The sequence below is a fragment of the Petaurus breviceps genome, unplaced genomic scaffold, assembly GCF_028583685.1.
Source record: "Petaurus breviceps papuanus isolate PSGF00001 unplaced genomic scaffold, PetGlider_PUasm1.0 90604, whole genome shotgun sequence".
Lineage (NCBI taxonomy): Eukaryota > Metazoa > Chordata > Mammalia > Diprotodontia > Petauridae > Petaurus > Petaurus breviceps.
Genome location: NW_027187285.1, coordinates 3,490,895 through 3,504,981, shown reverse-complemented (window position 1 = coordinate 3,504,981; position 14,087 = coordinate 3,490,895).

The following is a 14,087-nucleotide window of genomic DNA, read 5'->3' as shown; positions in this document are numbered from 1 at the left end:
CACACACACACACACACACACACACACACACACACACACACACACACCACACCACACCACACACCATCCTGCTTTTCTTCCCCACTGTAATGCTTGAAACAATCTAACTGCGCTTACCTGAAACCCTGTCTCCTTCTTCTTACTCGCCATGCTGCTTGAAAGAAAATATAACCAACTTTCCTCAGAACAGTAAATTGCACGGTAACACAAGACTTCTAGCCAAGTTCTCCTGGTGTAAGAGCGATGCCATGGAAACGGACGCCAGAGAGCTGCTCAGTGCGGAAGTCCTTGGCTAGCTAGTCCCACCTCCTTATTTTATTTTGTTTTTCCTACAACCATCTCAAGTTTATGTTACCAGATAAAACAATTTCTTTTTGATGCCAGTAATATATGTAACAAAGTAAAACATTTGAAACACTTTTTTTCCACCCTACCCCCTTATCTTACAGCTCGCAATGCACGTTAGTATGCGAAGTTGGAGCACAGACTGTTAACCCATGAAATAAAGTAAAAAATTTAAGAAGGCGAGGCGGGGCGAAACAGAGCTGCCACGGGCCGAGGAGACGGCGGTGTTTATGGCTCATTGCTTTGCATTTATTGAATGCTTTTTTTAGATTCAGGAACTGAAGAAAAAAAAAAAAAAAGCAGTGAACGTTGTTTGACCAGAAAGAGTTGGATTTCCCGCTGGACCGCAGAGTTCAGTTTTCTATTAAGCTACGTGAGGCGCTGCAGTCAAATCCCATGAAAGCAAACGCTATAGTGTTACTAAATTTCTACTATGAATTCCTGGAATACAGGGACACTATCACTAACAGGCAGGCACAGCAGCAGGTCTGAGAACTTTCTGAGACCCAAAGCTGGTTGTCATGGCAACCCAGTTTTCTCTCCTTTCCCTCCCCCTTATGTAAGATTCCTCCCTGCTTCCCCAGTGATTCTGGGTCTTTAACCTAGGTTTTTCTGACTATAGTTTAGTCAACGCCCTTTCGGTAGCTCCGAGAGATCTGCATCCCCTGGGTGGGAAGAAAGACAAGAGAGGCGCCTCTGAAACGAAGTCCTTTAGGGAGGTCTTGTTGCGCCAGTATCCTCTGCCCTCTCCTTGTCTATGGGAACCTAGTTTTTTGTAAATATTTTCGATCACAAACCGGAGGGGCTGTCAGCATTCTGGGACAGATGTGAGATAAGGTGGTGGGGGTGAGGGTAAGCTAGGTACCGGACGTTAACATATCGGATGGAGGATTTACCAGTGTTGGTAGAGAGAAGGCTGAGAGGGCGGGGATACTACTGTTCTTGGAAGGTGGGAGCCTTAAATCTTTTCATCCATTGGCTGGAGGAGCTACCAGTGTTATCCTTGAATGTGGGGTAAAAGGGTGGAGATGCTATGGAAAAAGCTTTAAGTTTTTTGATCCATTGACTGAAGGAGCTGTCAGTATATTACTGGTAGGCTATGGGATGGGGAGGGTCGTGGGATACTGGGGAGAGGACTTGGGAATCTTTCCAGTAGTTGACCGAAGGGGCCATCAGTATTCTTGCTAATACTTGATAATAAGATGGTGGGAGCCTTGTGATCTTTTCATCCATTGGCTTTTCACCAACTGAAAGGAGTGTCTGTTCAGGGAAATGGGACGGGTGTTGCGGGTGAACCCTAGTTTTGGAATTGTGCTGGAGGAGCTGAAACGAAATTACTTCTCACCCTAGTGGAGAATTGTGGGTAAAGTGGAGGAAATAGCTCAATGATAAAGCTTGTTACAGATCGAGAAAGGTGCCTCAAGCAGGACTGAGGTGGGGCACGGTTTGGAAGAATGAATGGCTCCCCAGTTCTTAGTTTTTGGTGGGGTCTCTAATTATACTTCAAATAGTGTAAATTTAAATTATGCAACCACTTCATGGGATTCATTATTCATGCTAATCAAGACCTACCTATAGGCTGGGTCAAAGGCTATGCACACTTGAGTAACTTTTGGCACATAGTTTCACAACCTAATTATTTTCATAATTGCATATTTATTATTGTTGTGACCTGCTCAATTCCTTTCTTTGCCTCTCCTTGATAACCATCCTCTCATTTAGCTGGAACTCCCTTCTTCTGAAAGATTTCACTTACAAAGACAAGGTCAAGAATGATACAATTCAGTTCTTCCAGGAACATGTGCACTTTCCACCTGCAGTTCTGTGTGGTCTGAACTACAAGGAACATGATGTGCCCCGCCCCAAAAGTACCCCTTGAGCCCGTCCTCTCTTTCCAGTTTCCTTTGATGTGTTGTCTTTCCCTATTAGACTGTTAGTTCCTCGAGGGAAGGGACTTTCTTTGTCTTATTTGTATCCCCAGAATTTAGCAGTGTCTGACACATTTTTGTTATTGTTGCTTCAGTCCTGTCCAACTCTTCCTGACCCTATGTGGGATTTTCTTGGCAGAGATACTGAGTGGCTCACCATTTCCTTCTCCAGCTCATTTTACTGACAGTAAGTGCTTAATGAATGCTTATTTAACTGAACTCAATGTAGATATCACAAGACTCTTGTCCACCACACTCTGCTACTCTTCTTTTAGCCATGTCTGCCATGTCCAGTGAAGATTACAGTTCACCCATATGAACTTAACCAGAGGGGAAAGTACTTTCTATCCCCTTCCTTTTTTACCCAAGCTCTGAGAAATGGGCCTGGGGGTATTTGTTTCTGTTCTGTTCTGTTTGTCCTCCTCAGTTTCAGGTCCTGGAGGGGATACCAGTTCAACCCAAGAGTTTGAGCCATGATAACCTTGGAGCCAGAATTCCAGGCATGATGGTACACCCACCCAGTCACCCCCACTTGGAGACCCTGAGAAGCCAGGGTGCCTGGGACTTAAGTCTGAGTGGGATTTTGGACTCAGAAATGGAGCTGAGCTCAATAATGAAACTAATCCCCTTTCCCTCCCCAGAGGCTGAGTGCTATAAGGGAGAGGGCTTATATCTCCTATCGGCTGGGAGAGCAAGCTAGTATGTTTATGATTATACCTTTTGAAATAAATAAGTCTATGTAAATACTATTAGTGGCTAAATGGAACTGGAGTACAGAGGTCACTAGGGTGAGCACCATTAGTAGGACCTAGAACTCATGGCAGAAATTTACTGGAGAACACTGAGGGTGGGGAGAGGGATGATAAAATGTGACCTGCCTGGTGTCCAGGCAGTGGGGGCCAGAGTTTCATGTATGCTTCACTAACGGAACCTTCAAGGACTTAGGGTTACCTCCATGGTAGGCTTTGTGAAAGATACAGTCTATACACTCCAATAACACCCAATCCCCCATCTTCCTTCTTGTTGTCTCATTTCCTGCCCCACCAAAAATGAAAGAGCCTACTCCTAATTATGTTTAATATTATTTTACTGGAAAATATTTGTATCCTTAAGGGGAAGCATACCAATTACTTAATTTCATGTGTCTTCAAATGGGCCCATACTATTGTTATGACTAATACAACAGCTCAAGGTGGTTTATGTTTGTCTTTCTGGTTCAATTATCCTTGGAATTTGGGGTCACAGGACTAATGAAGTAGAGTTGACTTATCATTGATTTGCCAAAGGCAAGGTTCAGGTCATCGAAGCCTAATTCCATGTCCTTTCCTAAGATCCTCTAGATAAGGTACGCCTAACCTTTTATGTGTTCCCTTTGGCAGTCCAATGAAACCTCAGAATAAGGTCCGAAAATTTGCTAATGTCTGAAAATACATAGGATTACAAAAGAAATCAATTAAATTGTCCTCATCCTCTCCCCACCCTAATCCATTCCCGAAAGTCTCAGTGCAGTTTTCAGCCTTTGAAAGTTGAGAATTGGGCCACCTAGGTGGCTCAGTGAATAGAGCACTGGCCCTGGAGTCAGGAGGACCTGAGTTCAACTCCAGTCTCAGACACTTGATACTTACTAGCTGTGTGCTTGGGCAAGTCACTTAACTCCAATTGCCTTGACTCCCCTTCTCCAAAAAAATTAAATAAAGTTGAGAATTGCACTAAGACTTTTGGGATATCATTTATAGTTATCAATTTACTTTAATGGATCCCAGGCTTAGAACTCTTGCTCTAAATTTTTTTTAATTGTTGGGATCAGGAATGTTAGGTTAGGATTATAGAATTTCAACTTAAGTCAATTCAACAAGTATTTTTAAGTACATACTATGGTCAGGTAAGGAAGTAGCTTCCACCCTTTGAATTTAAGGGAGGAGTGACCACTCTTCCAAGACCCACATCTTTCCCCTCTCACTGGCCTGCTTTTCCCTTGGCCCACCTTTCTACTCTGCCCCTCATTCCAAAAACCGAAAGCTTCACCAAAACAGAAGCCACTCTAAACCACCTGAATTTTGCTTACTCATGATGCCATAGCCTAGGGGTAAATAATTCCAAGTCATGTGATTCATCTATCTCTGCTCTTTTGGAGCTTTTAAGAGTTATAAATGAAATAAAAACCAATAAGATTCTTTCCTTTATAACAGTCCCCAGTTGAGGGCATTTGGAGTGAGAAGAAGAAATGAAAGAATTCCTTTTCCTGATCCCCCAACTATCAGAAGGACTCATACTTTCTGTGCTTTTATCTTTGTAGCACAAGATATTCACAGACCGGGGCAGCCAGGTGGCTCAGTGAGTAAGAGCACCGGCTCCAGTGTTGGGATGACCTGGAGATCAAATCCGGGCTCAGATACTTAGCACCACACCCAGAAACCCAGAAATAACTGGCCATGTAACCTTGAGCAAGTTACTTAACCCTGATTGCTTTAAAAAAAAAATTAAAAAAAGATATTCACAGACTTTCTCCATTAAAATCTCCTTGTATACAGTTAATATAGAAACATGAACCACAGAGAAATCATGATCAGTCATTGTTTTTATATGAAATATATCAAGAACTAGAAATGACATAAAGGATTAGAGAAATTCATGGAAAGTGACAGCCAACTCCATGCAAAAGGGAAAGGGGGAAGAGGAGATAAAAACCTCTGGTGTCCTTCGATGGATCTCAGAGAAGTAACTAGTAAGTAACTCCAGCCCATTCCAGGTGTTTCCAAAACTATAATGCCTCTGAACTCATATTGCACAGTTTTCACAGCCTTTCCCTGCTCACAGGGAAAGTCTGAACACCCAGTTACTACACAAAGAGATGAGGTTTATGCTGATTGTTGGCAAAATCAAATGTGGTTTTGATAGTCATAGAACCATAGTCAGTGCCAAAGATCTCTGCATTTGGAGTTGGAAGACAGGTTCAAATCCCACTTCCAATAACTTAGTAACCTGTGTGATCTTGGGCAAATCACTTAGCCTCTGTGTGCCTCAGTTTCTCAATGGTAAAATGGGGATAGTAATAGCAACCTCACAGGGTTGTGAGGATAAAATGGGATATGATTTGTAAAGCACATAGCAAAGTGCCTGTCATATAGTAGGCACTTATTCCCTTATTCCCTTCTCCTTCCTCTCCCTCATATGGCATAATCAGTATGTTAAGCCCTCAGTTTTTTCCCCCTATAAAATAAGAAGGTTATATTAGATAGCTTCTAAGCTTCCTTTTACTTCTAAGTCTATGGTCCATGGCATAAAACAGTAGAAAAGAGAGAAAGAATCTATGAAATCCTGAAAACCTCCTGGTTTTATGAGCATACTTAGTCCTCTTCAGCATCCTTGATGAATGGATGACAATGAGCTATGGTGATAGTACATTGTAACAATGACTTGATTCTTGGAGGCAACCTCTTATAAGAGTGTCATAGACTAAGTCCTCTTGCCCTGGTATTCAAGGACTCCCCTGGTTTTTGGTTGTAACCCTTGCCCTCATCCTCTCCCCATCCCCACTCCATTTCCTATGGCATTAGGTGTCTCGTATGGCTGAATAAAATATCCCTTTGCTTTCAGTTTTCATTGACTGCTCCTGTGGATTTATTCTCTTTAGCAAAACCCCTTCAAGTGCCAACATCAGTTCACCTCTGGACTTTAGAAATCATTTAGTGTAACAAGCTCATTTTAAAGTTGGCAAACTGGGGGGATGGCTCAGTGGTGTAGTGAATAAAGCACTAACCCTGGAGTCAAGAGGACCTGAGTTCAAATCCGGCCTCAGACACTTAATGCAAAACTAGCCATGTGACCTTGGGCAAGTCACTTAACCCCAATTGCCCTCCAAAAAGCAAAAAAAAAAAAAATTTAAGGGGTGGCCAGGTGGCTCAGCGAGTAAGAGCACCGGCTCCAGTGTTGGGACGACCTGGAGATCTAATCCCAAGCTCGGACGCTCAGCACCACACCCAGAAATGACTGGCCGTGTAACCTTGAGCAAGTTACTTAACCCCAATTGCTTAGGGTCGGCCAGGTGGCTCAGCGAGTAAGAGCACCGGCTCCAGTGTTGGGACGACCAGGAGATCGAATCCCGGGCTCAGACACTCAGCACCACACCCAGAAGTAATAACTGGCCGTGTAACCTTGAGCAAGTTACTTAACCCTGATTGCTTAAAAAAAAAAAAAAGTTGGCAAACTGGGGTGCATCCTCTAACATCAATACCCCTAACAGTTCACAAGATCAGGGTGTTGTCCCATTTATACTGATGTTTTTCTAGACTTCTATGTTAGAAAATCAGAATTTTTGAGGTGGCTAGGTAGCACGGTGAGTAAAAGCACCAGTCCCAGTGTCTGGATGACTTGGGGATTGAATCTGGACTCAGACACTTAGCACCCACCCAGAAACACCTGGCCTTCTAAACTTGAGCAAGTTACTTAACCCCAATTGCTTTTTAAAAAGAAAATCAGAATTTTTCTCTCTTGGAAGCAAGAAAAGGAAAGAATTGCAACAATCTGTTTTAGCCCCTAAACATAAGGTAGTAATCAAAACATTTTTAATAACACATGTTGATGTTATAAAAACTTTTATTTAAAAATTGAGTATAATCTCTGGATCTTTGACTATTCTCAGTTGTGTTCACTATTATTAACTACTTTGGAGTTCTAGCAGCAAAGATTCATTTGGGGCTTAACCTTGCAGTGACATTTTGGAAGTATAAGGCTAGGAAGCCTTTTTGATTTATATTTTTATAAAAATAAAATTTATTAAAATAGCACAAAGCACAAAGTAAATAGCCTTAGCCTAATACTTAAATAGCAATATGTATATGATTTCTAAAACATACACATTTAATTACCTACCTTTCTCACTGATTTCAACTTTAAAATTACACTTACAAAGGTTGTCAGTGATCTCCTTATCACCAAATCCAGTGGTCTTTCATAAGGCTGTAACCATCTTGACCTCTCTAAAGTATTTGACACTCCCTATTTTATGATCAGTCTTCACCTAAAATAATTTTCTCCTTCCATATTACTTCCCTTGAATATTATTCTGGTCTTGCTTCTAATTCTGTAAGTATTCCTTCTCTGACTTTTTTGCTTCCCACCCTCAAAATGTGGTCATATCCAAAGTTTCAATTCTTAGCCTTCCATTTGCCTATTTCTGTGACTTCAACCATCACTATTGTACAAAGGACTACCAAATTTAAATCTTAAGCCTTGAACTCTCTTCTAACCTTCAGCTCCACATCTTTAACTGTCTGATGGACATTTTCATATAGATGGATCATCAGTATGTCAAGTTCAACATGTCTAAAGCCAAACTCAAACTGGAACCCCTTCCTGATTTCCCTACTTTTCTCAGTGCTATCACCTTTGCTCCAGGTAGCGAGACTTAGGTAGCCATCTGCTAGTCCTCTTTTTTTTTATATCCTATCAATCAATCAAAAATCCTATATCCAATCAATTACAAGTCTCAGTGAGTCTTCCTTTGTAGTGCTGCTAGACTCTATCTCTTCTTGTGCTTTCCCAATGCCATCACAGTGGTCCAGTCTCTCATTATGTAATATCTAGATGATTGCAACAATCTGCTAACCCATCCTGCATATCACTGCCAGATTAATCTTGCTAAAACATTCATAAAATAATGACTTCCCATGGCTTACAGAAAGCGAATAAGAGAAAGTCTCAACTTCTTAGCCTGGTATTCAAGATTCCCCACCCCCAATCTGTTCCCAACCTTCTCTTCCAGCTTTATCTCCCTTCATCAGTAGGGCTCTGATTGCCAGGCTGAATTGAGTCTTGATATGTTAATAATGGGGAGCTACCAATGGCTTTTGAGCAGAATAACAATTCAATTAGAGTTGTACATTAAGCAAATACAAAGCAGTAGGTCAGACAGATGGTTGAATCAGACCCACTGTGAGGGGGCACTGGTTTGAATCAATCCAATTTTGGGGGCTTATAGGATTTTTCTTTAAAAGAATAAGATTGACCAAGTTTTCCCAACCATTTTAATTTTGCTATTTGACACCAAATGCTTCCCCAAATGAGTGATGCTGTAGTAAATCTAAGAGAGAATCATTCAATTAAACATATAGAGCTAAAAGGGACCTCAGATGTCATGTAGTAGCTGAGGTCCAGAGAGGCTAAGAAACTTGCTGAAGAGGCAATGTAAGCCCCTCTGTGAGAAATAAGATTATGCAAACCAAGGCCCCAACTCAATATGACCTTTCTATTACCCTGAGCTGTTTGGGCACAGAGGATCCTGAGAACATGAGGGCTACTCCTCTACTGGGACCCCGGTGACATCCTTGAGAAGACATATGATAATTGCCCAACTCCAGGAACTAGCCATTCCAAGGAAACATCGCTCTTGGCAGGGGGGCCGTTGGAGGGATTGGCCTCCTCGAAGGCCTCACATAAGATACGATGCTTGCTAAAAACACCTGGCAATATATCTTCTTTGTTATCAGCACTACTTAAACTGTAAGATTCAGATACCAAATTGGAATCTCACCCATGGAGGAGATGTCCTGCCTGGGACCCTCCCAAGTGGGACCCTGGTGGCTGTACCCAGGATTCCCCAGCTTGTGTGGCCAGGTGTTGGTGCTTTCCCAAGTCAGTGATGATAGCAAATATGTATGTATGCATGTATGTGTGTGTGTATATACATATATAAGTCATAGCTGCTCTTATCTTACTATTCCTAAGCCTTTTACTCTCCAGTTTCCTTCCCATTTGCCTATATTCTAAAAAAACTATATTAGATCTTTTGAAGTGCGAGCATTCCATTCATGTGAATCCTGAACCTCCTTAATCGGACACTTGCCCAAAGTTGAATAGGTAGTGTCAGAGGCAGGATTTGAACTAATGTCCCCTGCCTCCAGAGTCAGTGCACTTCTCACTGTATCACACTGCCTGCACACAGTTTTTTGGGGACTGGATATGAGGAATGCTTCAAATCTCTACATCTGCATTCTGGGTCATTCATTTGAGATTAAAGGAGTGGGTAGAAGTTCACCAATGATGGTTTCTCAACCTCCCCCCACCTCCACTTTTGTAAAGGTAAAGTTCTGTATTTAACATGTGATTACCACTTTCCCCTGATTCAGAAGATTTAGAGTGGTGCTAGTGAGGGGGCAGGGTGTTATCTTTCACTTATGGAACTATATTTTAGTATCTTTGAGTACTCTAATGGATTGAGAGATCAAAATAAGGAAATAGGAAATTGAGAGGGTAATCTCAATACAGGGCTGGCTTTGGGCAAATTCTCATAGAGGTAGAGGCCTTGAAGCTCATGGTCTTGATCAGACACTTAAAAACTCTCCTCTGCACAAGAAGAATGAGCTTATATGAACAACAAAGTTTCCAGAGTTTGTTCATGGTCCAAGTTTCTAATTTAACCATTAACTCTCCAGAGCTAGTTCTGTCTCTAATGATACGATAGGTATAGTAAACAAGTTAGCATTCATTAAAGGTTTTTGGTTCAGTACTTCATATATCAAGGTACTTTGTATCTAAGAGACCATCCAGAAGGCAGTTAACCATGTCTAGGATATCCCCTTATAGAATAAATAGACCTATGAGACACTGGGTAAGAAGTGATTTAGGGACTGAAACAGTCCAGCACCTTGGAAAGCTCCATAAAAGTAGATCTCACTAAATCTAAGCTTTGACTGAGGACTTTTATCCTCCGTATAAACCTATGTATTAAAATCTTTAAAACTCAGCTTAAAATTCACCTCCATGAATATTTTCACTTACTAATTTAACCTTATGCTGATCTGCTTTGTGTTTCATGTTAACCTGGACTTTATAAAAGTACAAATTATATCATTGAGTTGAGAGAGTTGGCAGCTATCAGAGATCATTTAATTCATATATTTTTATTTCCTATAGTTGTGTGTTTATTACATGTGTTAATGAAGTTTATATACATATATGTTAACCATATGGATAAATACCAATAAATACTCATACATAGGTACCCATATAGTCTCTCAAATTAGATGGTAAAATCCTCAAGAGAAGGAGTTTTTCATCTATACATCTTCTCTCCCCCACCCCAGCATCATGACCAATGTAGATGCTTACTGGATGAAAAAATATATGTACCAGGAATTATTGACTTAAAGACACACAATATAGAGATGAGATGACCCCGTCCACACAGTTTCTCTCTTCCTCCCTAATCTTTGGAGCTTTCATTATCAAGGAGCCATTGTGGGAAAGAAAAAAATACTCTTTTAGAGAATCTGTGGGATCAGAAGTAAAAGGGAAGAAATTATGAAAAGCAAGAATATCGGAGCAGCTGGGTGGCACAGTGGATAGAGCACCAGCCCTGGAGTCAGGAGGACCTAAATTCAAATTCAGCCTCAGACACTTAACACTTACTAGCTATGTGACCTTGGGCAAGTCACCTAACCCCAATTGCTCTGCCTTCCCCCCTCCAAAAGGAAAAAAAAAAAGCAAGAATCTCTTAGGGAAGCTTACTCCTAGAAAAATTACCTTGATATGGCTGGCTTATATCCATGGAGATTATTGGACCTCAAAATATCTCTACCCCATTCGCCTACAACCTGTTTAATGACCTAAATCTTCCAGTTTATTTGTTACTATTACTTGAAATTCTACCAATTAGAAATGTAGTTAGGTTGACAGGCATCCTTTGACACACAAAATACCTCTGTATGCAAGACTGAGTCACTTAAGGTATCTTGAAGTCACTAGGTACTTGGGGGTTTGGGCTGAGAAACATAAGGACATAGGTGAGGAGTCAATAAAGGGAGATGGGACAGTTTCAAAGGAAAGCTTTGACTATTTTTTTAATTCCCTAGCATCTGGCCAATGCCTGTAAACAGAGAGAAAACTCATTCTCCTCTTCTTTACATTTCCTGCATCTCATATTAAACAGCCCTGGAACTTAGGTTGCCCACAGGTTAAGTTCAGTTCAGCAAACAGTTATTAAGTCCCTATTGTATATAGCACATCATGCAAGGGTTTAGGGTTATAAAGATGACAAACAATGGAGTCTACTTTCAGTATTTTAGAAAGGGATATGAGAAGTACAAAAGTAAGAAGAATCCATGATTACAAAGAACCAGTGATGAAACACACTGTCCACCTCCCAAGAGAAGTTATAAATTAGGGGTACAGAATTTTTAATATACATATATATATATATGGATCTATATGGAGAGAGACAGAGACAGAGAGAGAAGGAGAGAGAGAGAGAGAGAGAGAGAGAGAGAGAGAGAGAGAGAGAGAGAGAGAGAGAGAGAGAGAGAGAGTCAGCTAGCCAGACAATGAGGGGATTTGTTTTGCTAGCTTGACTCTGAACATTTGTTTTTCTTTTCTTTGTTTTTTGGAGGGGGGGAAGGTAGGGCAATTGGGGTTAAGTGACTTGCCCAAGGTCACATGCCTAGTTTTGTGTTAAGTGTCTGAGGTCAGATTTGAACTCAGGTCCTCCTGACTCCAGGGCCCAGGCTCTATTCACTGTGCTGCCTAGCCACCCCTGTTTTTCTTTCTTTTTTAATAGGGCTAAGAGTCATAGAGAAAATAAATTGCTGTTCATTTTAAATTAAATAGAGAGGTAGAGCAGTTCTACAAATATAAAGTGTCGTATGCACTTTCACATGAGGTCACTGTATTATTAGGTTTGTTCAATTGTTTTAATTTGTTACAAGAGACTTCTTATGGAATGGGGACAATCTGAAAATGTCTATAATGTTATAAAATGTATCAAAATAGGAAGACAATATAATATGGTAGACAGAGCAATAGATTTGGATTTAGAGGATCGGGGTTCAAATCGCAATTTTCTGCCTACTATCCATTGTTAACTTAGGCAAATCATTCGACTTCTTGGACCTCAGTTTCTTTATGTATAGAGTAGAGGAAGGAGTAGGGATTATATAGATGATATATAAGGGTGTTTCAACCCTAAATCTATGATTCTTATATTTGGTTAACTCTATTTTCTTTCTGTAAACATGTGATTTACAAAGGGACCCCTCACACCATTTCATAATAAGCTTGGACCTTGTGGAACCGAAGAATCATCCAAATTCCCCTAAAGATTTTACCCGGGGGGGGGGGGGCTTTCTTCTGGTATGATGTGAAACTTACATGGGGATATAGATATCTAATTAATCAGCAAGTACAAATATAGCTCACACAAGTTTCCAGCCAATGTCATTTGGCAATAATGCTTTTAATCCATGCCCAAACAGCCAACATTAATGTTATAAAACCACTGAAAAACAGTTTTGTTGATTGCCTAAAAGACTAATCAGATGTTCTGTGATCCATGACCATCTGAGCCAGCTTCTGAGTTCCAGTGACATTAATGTCTTTGAATATCAGTCTTCCTGCTATCCCATTTGAAATATTCTTTTTTACAACAGTAATTTTCCCTCATAACTTTGTTTCACCTAACACTATTTTTACAGAATCAATTAAAATCTTTGGAAAGAATATGGTTGTATTGGGTGCATATAGTATTGTATATTAAGAAAATATTTTCATATAAGGAAATCCAAAAACTAGAGGTTAGGCAAAATATGATGGAGAACATTGAGGTGAAGGTCAAGGGAGAGACAAACATTACGATTCTGTCACTGAAGTATACTACAGACCATTCAGACAGAAAGAGGAAATAAATGAGAAGGTTGGGAAACAGATCACAAGCCTGGTGCAGAGGCATGATAGAGTAGTAATGGTGTTCTTAAATTCTCTCTCTCTCTCTCTCTCTCTCTCTCTCTCTCTCTCTCTCTCTCTCTCTCTCTCTCTCTCTCTCTCTCTCTTTCAAAGGCAGACTACCTAATAACATTTTAACTAGGATTATATGTATACGTATGCAATTGATTCTTCTATTAATTTCTCAGTCATAGCAAACTGGGTAGAAAGCTGTCCTCAGAACCAGGAAGACCTTAGTTCAAGACCTGCCTCCGACACATGCTGTCTGTGTGATCCTAGGAAAGTCACGTAATCTCTCAATGCTCTAGGCAATTCTCTAAACTGAAAATAGCAAAGAAGGTGTTGGCCCACATTGGCAGAGTGAATTTTCTTCTGGAAGTTCTGTATGATCCGTAAAATCATGGACCCACTGCCTATCCATATTGTCTCTCTTGTTCTTCCTGTGGTGAAAATTCCCTTCCCCAAAATGTATTAACTTGGTTTATAGCTACACAATGTCCTCCCCCTCCCCAAATTTAAACAACTTATGCAAGACCTAAGCTCCCTTTTCTCTTCTTTTTACCTCTAGCTTGGTGGGCTGGCGGTTAGGAGTAGAGGGGGAGAAGAGGACAATTGTAGAAACTGAGGTCAGTACCCACCTCCCCCTCCTGTAATGAACCTCAATGATGGTCCACTAGTGTGCCATCATTGTAGTCTTGTTATTGTTACCAGCTTTGAAAATTCCAGAGTCCATAAAAGCCCTGACCAAAACAGCACTAATAGCACTCAACCCACTCACCATCCTCAACCTCAATTCCTTTCAATGATACAACTGTCCAGCTTTCACAGTAATATGTTTTATACATTGGGGCAGCTAGGTGGTGCAGTGAATAGGTCCTGGAGTCAGGAGGACCTGGGATCAAATCAGGCCTCAGACACTTAACACTTACTAGCTGTGTGACCTTGGGCAAGTCACTTAACCCCAATTACCCTGCCTTCCCCCCTCCAAAGAGCAAAAAACAAAACCAAAAAACAAAATATGTTTTATACATTAACCTAATATGACCTTGAGCTAGCCTTTAGTAGACTTCAGTTTCCTCATTCAAAGGAGTTAAACTACCT